Source organism: Pantherophis guttatus, chromosome 2 (genome assembly GCF_059756535.1).
Source record: "Pantherophis guttatus breed Tessera chromosome 2, ASM5975653v1, whole genome shotgun sequence".
Taxonomy (NCBI): Eukaryota; Metazoa; Chordata; class Lepidosauria; order Squamata; family Colubridae; genus Pantherophis; species Pantherophis guttatus.
Window position 1 is genome coordinate 279,658,043 of NC_142064.1, and position 5,544 is coordinate 279,663,586.

Below are 5,544 nucleotides of genomic sequence, written 5' to 3' on the forward strand. Positions count from 1 at the left end.
TGCTTGCCCCACCCCCTCCCCCTCTCCCCCGTGGGATGGTCAGCTGGAGGGCGAGTCCATTGCTTCTTTGCCCCAGGGAGAGAACCGGGGGAGAGGGGGAGGGGAGGGAGCCCAGGATGGGAGGAGGGAAGGGAAAGGGATGCGGAGCAGCAAAGTTACACATTACAAATTAAGGGAGTTGGAAGGGACCTTGTAGGTCATCTAGTCCAACCTCCCCAAGCAGGAGACCCTGCACCATTTCTGACAGATGGCAGTCCAGTCTCTTCTTGAAAGCCTCCAGTGATGAAGCTCCCACAACCTCCCAAGGCAACTTAGTGGTTGTCCACTAAGACTCCAAGATCCTTCTCACAGGTATTGCTACTAAGCCTGGTTTCACCCAGTCTATATGTGTACTTTTGGTTTTTCTTGCCTTAGTGTAGGACTTTACTTTTCTCTACATTGAATTTCATTTTGTTATGTTGGAAGAAATATCCTTCTGGGTTCTGCTCCAAGTGGTCCTCACACTTATGACCATCCTCACATTTATGCCTGTGCAGCATTCTTAACAACCATGTCACTCATTTCACAACTGCTTCTCTTCACCATGATGACAAGATAGGGCAAAAATGTAAAATGTGAGGACAGTCGTAAGTTCAAGGACTGGTCAAAAGTGTGAGGACCAGTCAAAAATAACTTTTTCAGCCCTCTATGTAGTCCATATGCACAAAAGGATACAGCAATAGAGAGGGATGAAGGAAGGGAAGGGAAATTAGAGTAGGAGTGAGGGTAAGAGAGGGAGGAAGAGAGGAGGAGAAGGAGAAAGGAAGAGGAAGTAGGAAGGAGAAGAAGAGGGGGGGAAGAGAAAGTAAGAAGGAAAGAAAAAGAGGCGGTAGGTTTGAGGAGAAAAATTGCTGTACAATAAAAAGGATGAAAGGGAAGAAAGCCAACCCCAAACAAATATAAAGATATTAAGATAAAGACTGAATAGTTAAACTTTAAAGAATAAAAGAGAACAAATATGAATAAATAGCAATAATTAGAAACACACATACAAACATACAATGTATTTTCTTTGAACAGAATATTTGGCTGGTTCACAAATTTAAACTGTTTAGTCATTTCAATTAAATTTACAATTTCTATATTTCCTTTTTGCCATATTTATTCCTCATCTATTTTTTTTAAAAAAACAATATTACCCTTCATCCTCATCTCTAATCTTAATCAAATTCAATTTTTCCCTTCTATTCTATATTATACCCCTTCCCATGTCATCTATTTTTATATCCATCCTCACATTGGTTAATTATGTAATTATGTAATACAGTTGTTTAATACAAATTCAACATTTTAATATAAATCAATTAGTTATATAACTATCTTTTTTGTATATTAATCAATATGAACATGAATATTCCAATTATTTCCATGCAATCCAATTTCTTACAAATCAATTAATTATATTTACGAATAATTATAAACCAAATAATTTCCCCCATATATTCCCCCAAACCACAACTTAACCATTTCTGCTTTCAACACAATATACAATTAATAGTATCTCAATTATTACAATTCGCTAGTTAAATAGAGCTTTTTTTCTTTTGTGTTTTAAAATCTTGAACTCTCCTCTTTTGCCCTAAATTTCCCATTGTTTGCAGTTTTGCACCTACCTTTTTTGGTGAGGAAAAAGAAAAAGAAATCTCTCTCTGCCTCATTTTGTCACGTTGCAGCGTCCTGCTTTACTTTCACTTTCGCTTTTTCAGCATAGCTAGGGGGAAAAAAATCTGCTCCAGGAACTCTTTGCAGCTAGCAACAGAACAGAGCCCTGCGCAAAACAGCTGAGAGCAAATCAGCTGAGAGTGGGGAAGCCGAGCTAATCAACTTGTGCTAATTAACCTATGCGGAAGCTGTAAGGGGCTGTTTTTTCTATTTTTGCAGGCATTGGTCTACTCATTTGTTTTAACACTGATCAGCTGTAGGGCGGCCCTTTGAAGCCCCGCGGCAAGAGTTTAAACAGTTTTTTTCCCTCCAGCCATCAGCTGGACTCAGGAGGCAGCCAGGACTCAGGAGGCAGAATGAAAAATCGGGACTTTTTTAAAACGCCGCGGGACGCGGGACAAATTGTTAAAAATCCGGACTGTCCCGCCAAAAGCGGGACGTCTGGTCACCTTATCCAAGATCCTTCTCACAGGTATTGCTATTAAACCTGGTTTCACCCAGTCTATATGTGTACTTTTGGTTTTTCTTGCCTTAGTGTAGGACTTTACTTTTCCCTACATTGACTTTCATTTTGTTAGATAGGGCCCAGTGTTCAAGTCTGACAGGATCCATCTGGATCTTGAGCCTACCTTCTAGGGCAGTGATGGCGAACCTTTTTGCCATCACGTGCCAGGAGAGGGGGGTGCACGCGCACGTGCCCACGCGCATGCGCACGCATCCCCACCCACCCCTGCTCCTGGCACATGATGGCCTGGTAGGCCCGTTTTTCTTTCTTATCTGGTTCCAGATCCTCTCTATGCATCTGGAAAGGGCGAAAACAGCCTTTCCCACTCCCTTGGAGGCCTTACGGAGGCTGAAAGGGGCCATTTCCCAAATTTCGGTGGGACAGGAAGTGACAATTTTTGCTGTCCCCAGCCTCCAGAACCTCTCTAGGAGTCTCTAGGAGCCTCTCTAGAAGTCTCTGGAGGCTGGGGACAGGAAAAAATGTCACTTCCTGTCCCACCGGGAGTCGGGAAATGGCCCCTTTCAGCCTCTGTAGGGCCCCCAAGGGAGTGGGAAAGGCTGTTTTCGCCCTTCCCAGATGCATAGAGAGGATCTGGAGCCAGGTAAGAAAGAAAAACGGGCCTCCCCCCTCCCCAGGCCCTCCAGAGGCAGGAAACAGCCTGTTTCCCTACTTCTGGTGGGCCCAGAAGGCCTGAAAATCAGCTGGCCGGCATGCGCATGCACCCCAGAGCTGAGCTGGCATGCCCACTAATATGGCTCCGCGTGCCATCTGTGGCACGCGTGCCATAGGTTCGCCGTCATGGTTCTAGGGTGTGAGCGATTCCTGCCAGCTTAGTATCATCTGCATATTTGGTAAGTTCCCCTTCTATTACTGGCCTAACTACCTATTAGTACTTGCCTAAGTTGGAACCTTGTGGTACCCCACTGCTTACTTCCCTTCATGTAGATTTAGACCCATTAAGGACTACTCGTTGAGTACAGTTTGTCAGCCAGTTGCAAATCCGTCTTGTGATGCTATCTATCCCACTTTTTTCTTGCTTACCAAGAAGTAGGTTGTGGTCTACTTTGTCGAGTGACTTGCTGAAGTCTAAGTATTATGTCCACAGTATTTTGCTGGTCTACTAATTTAGTCACTATGTTCAAGAATGAAATAAGATTGGTTTGGCATGATCTGTTTTTAACAAACCCGTGCTGACTGCTAGTTATTACTTTACTTGTTACTTAGACGTTGGCAGACATTTTTTTATTATCTTTTCCATTATTATTATTATTATTATTATTATTATTATTATTATTATTAATTAAATTTATATACCGCCCTTCTCCCTGAAGGGACTCAGGGCGGTGAACAGCTGAGAATTAAAATAACATACAATATAAAAGTTAAAATAATTAAAAATAAATTAAATTAAACGGCTGCCCCAATTTAAAACTCCTAACAATACAATTAAAAAACTAACCCATAAAACCTATTCAGGCCAGGCCGGCTTGCTGAAATAAAAATGTCTTCAGGGCCTTATGGAAAGTGCGGAGATCCGGAATCAGCCGTATTCTGGGAGGTAGCTCGTTCCAGAGGGCGGGTGCTCCCACAGAGAAGGCTCTCCCCCTGGGAGATATTGCTTGACCGACGGCACCCTGAGGAGGCCCTGTCTGTGAGAGCGTATTGGCCGGTGGGATCTTATTGGTAGCAGAAGGCGGTCTCGTAAATATCCTGGCCCTAAGCCATGGAGCGCTTTAAAGGTGAGAACCAACACCTTGAAGTGCACCCGGAAGACCACCGGGAGCCAGTGCAGCTCGCGCAGGAGAGGTGTTATATGGGAGTGCCATGTCGCTCCTGTGATCACCCGCGCGGCAGCATTCTGGACCAGTTGGAGCCTCCGGGTGCTCCTCAAGGGGAGCCCCATGTAGAGAGCATTAGCGTAGTCCAGACGAGAAGTGACGAGAGCATGAGTGACTGTGCACAAGGAATCCCGACTCAGAAAGGGGCGCAACTGGCGTATCAGGCGAACCTGATAAAAAGCCCCCCTGGCCACGGCCGTCATATGCACTTCTAAAGACAGCCGTATGTCCAGGAGGACGCCCAAGTTGCGAGCCCCCTCTGTGGGGGTCAATGACTCGTCCCCAATAGCCAGCGATGGCGCCAGCTGGCTATATCGGGATGCCGGCATCCACAGTACCTGGATGAAACGGTTTATCTAGATCGTTCTAGTCGGGCTTCAGGCCTGGGTACAGCACAGAAACGGCATTGGTCGCGTTGGTCGATGATCTCTGGAGGGCTCGGGACAGAGGTTGTTCCTCTGTCCTAGTCCTATTAGACCTCTCAGTGGCTTTTGATACCATCGATCATAGTATCATGCTGCATCGGTTGGAAGAGTTGGGGGTGGGGGGCACTGTGTTGCAGTGGTTCTCCTCCTTTCTCTCCGACCGGTTGCAGTCTGTGTTGGCAGGGGGTCAGAGGTCGACCCCAAGGCGCCTTGTATGTGGGGTGCCACAGGGGTCAGTCCTCTCACCCCTTCTGTTCAACATTTATGTGAAGCCACTGGGTGAGATCATCCGTGGTTTCAGGGTGAAGTACCATCAGTATGCTGATGATACTCAGCTGTACATCTCCACCCTGGACCACCCCAATGATGCCCTTGAAGTAATGTCCCGGTGCCTGGAGGCTGTGCGGATCTGGATGGGGAGAAACAGACTCAGGCTCAACCCATCCAAGACCAAGTGGCTGTTGTTTCTGGCGTCCCGATATAGTTAGTTGGTGCCGTCACTGACTTGGGGGCGAGTCGTTGGCCCCCACGGAGAGGTCTCACAACTTGGGTGTCCTCCTGGATTCACGGCTGTCTTTAGAAGAGCATTTGATGGCTGTGGCCGGGAGGACTTTCTATCGGGTCCGCCTGATCCGCCAGTTGCGTCCCTTTCTGGATCGGGACTCCTTATGCATGGACACTCATGCCCTCGTCACTTCCCGCCTGGACTACTGTAATGCTCTCTACATGGGGCTCCCCTTGAGGAGCACCCGGAGGCTCCAACTGGTCCAGAATGCGGCCGCGCGGGTGGTTATGGGAGCGACATGGTGTTCCCATGTAACACCTCTCCTGCGCGAGCTGCACCGGCTCCCAGTGGTCTTCCAGGTGCGCTTCAAGGTTTTGGTTACCACCTTTAGAGCGCTCCATGGCTTAGGGCCTGGGTACTTACAAGACCGCCTTCTGCCACCAGTAGCCTCTCACCGGCCAGTACGCTCCCATAGAGAGAGGCTCCTCAGGGTGCCGTTGGTCAAACAGTGTTGACTGGCGGCCCCCAGGGGAAGAGCCTTCTCTGTGGGGGCACCTGCCATTTGGAACA

At 47.4% G+C, this 5,544-nt stretch overlaps 1 protein-coding gene and 1 long non-coding RNA gene across 2 annotated transcripts in view; one reads left to right on the plus strand and one right to left on the minus strand.

Moving 5' to 3' along the window:
* LOC148116003 (uncharacterized) overlaps positions 1 to 5,544 on the minus strand; it is a 47,741-nt gene that overhangs the window by 21,603 nt on the left and 20,594 nt on the right. The window lies entirely within an intron of this gene.
* LOC148116005 (uncharacterized) lies at positions 61 to 2,201 on the plus strand. The gene is made up of 2 exons (XR_015731828.1): positions 61 to 351; positions 1,921 to 2,201. It is a non-coding gene; the product is annotated as an uncharacterized LOC148116005 (long non-coding RNA).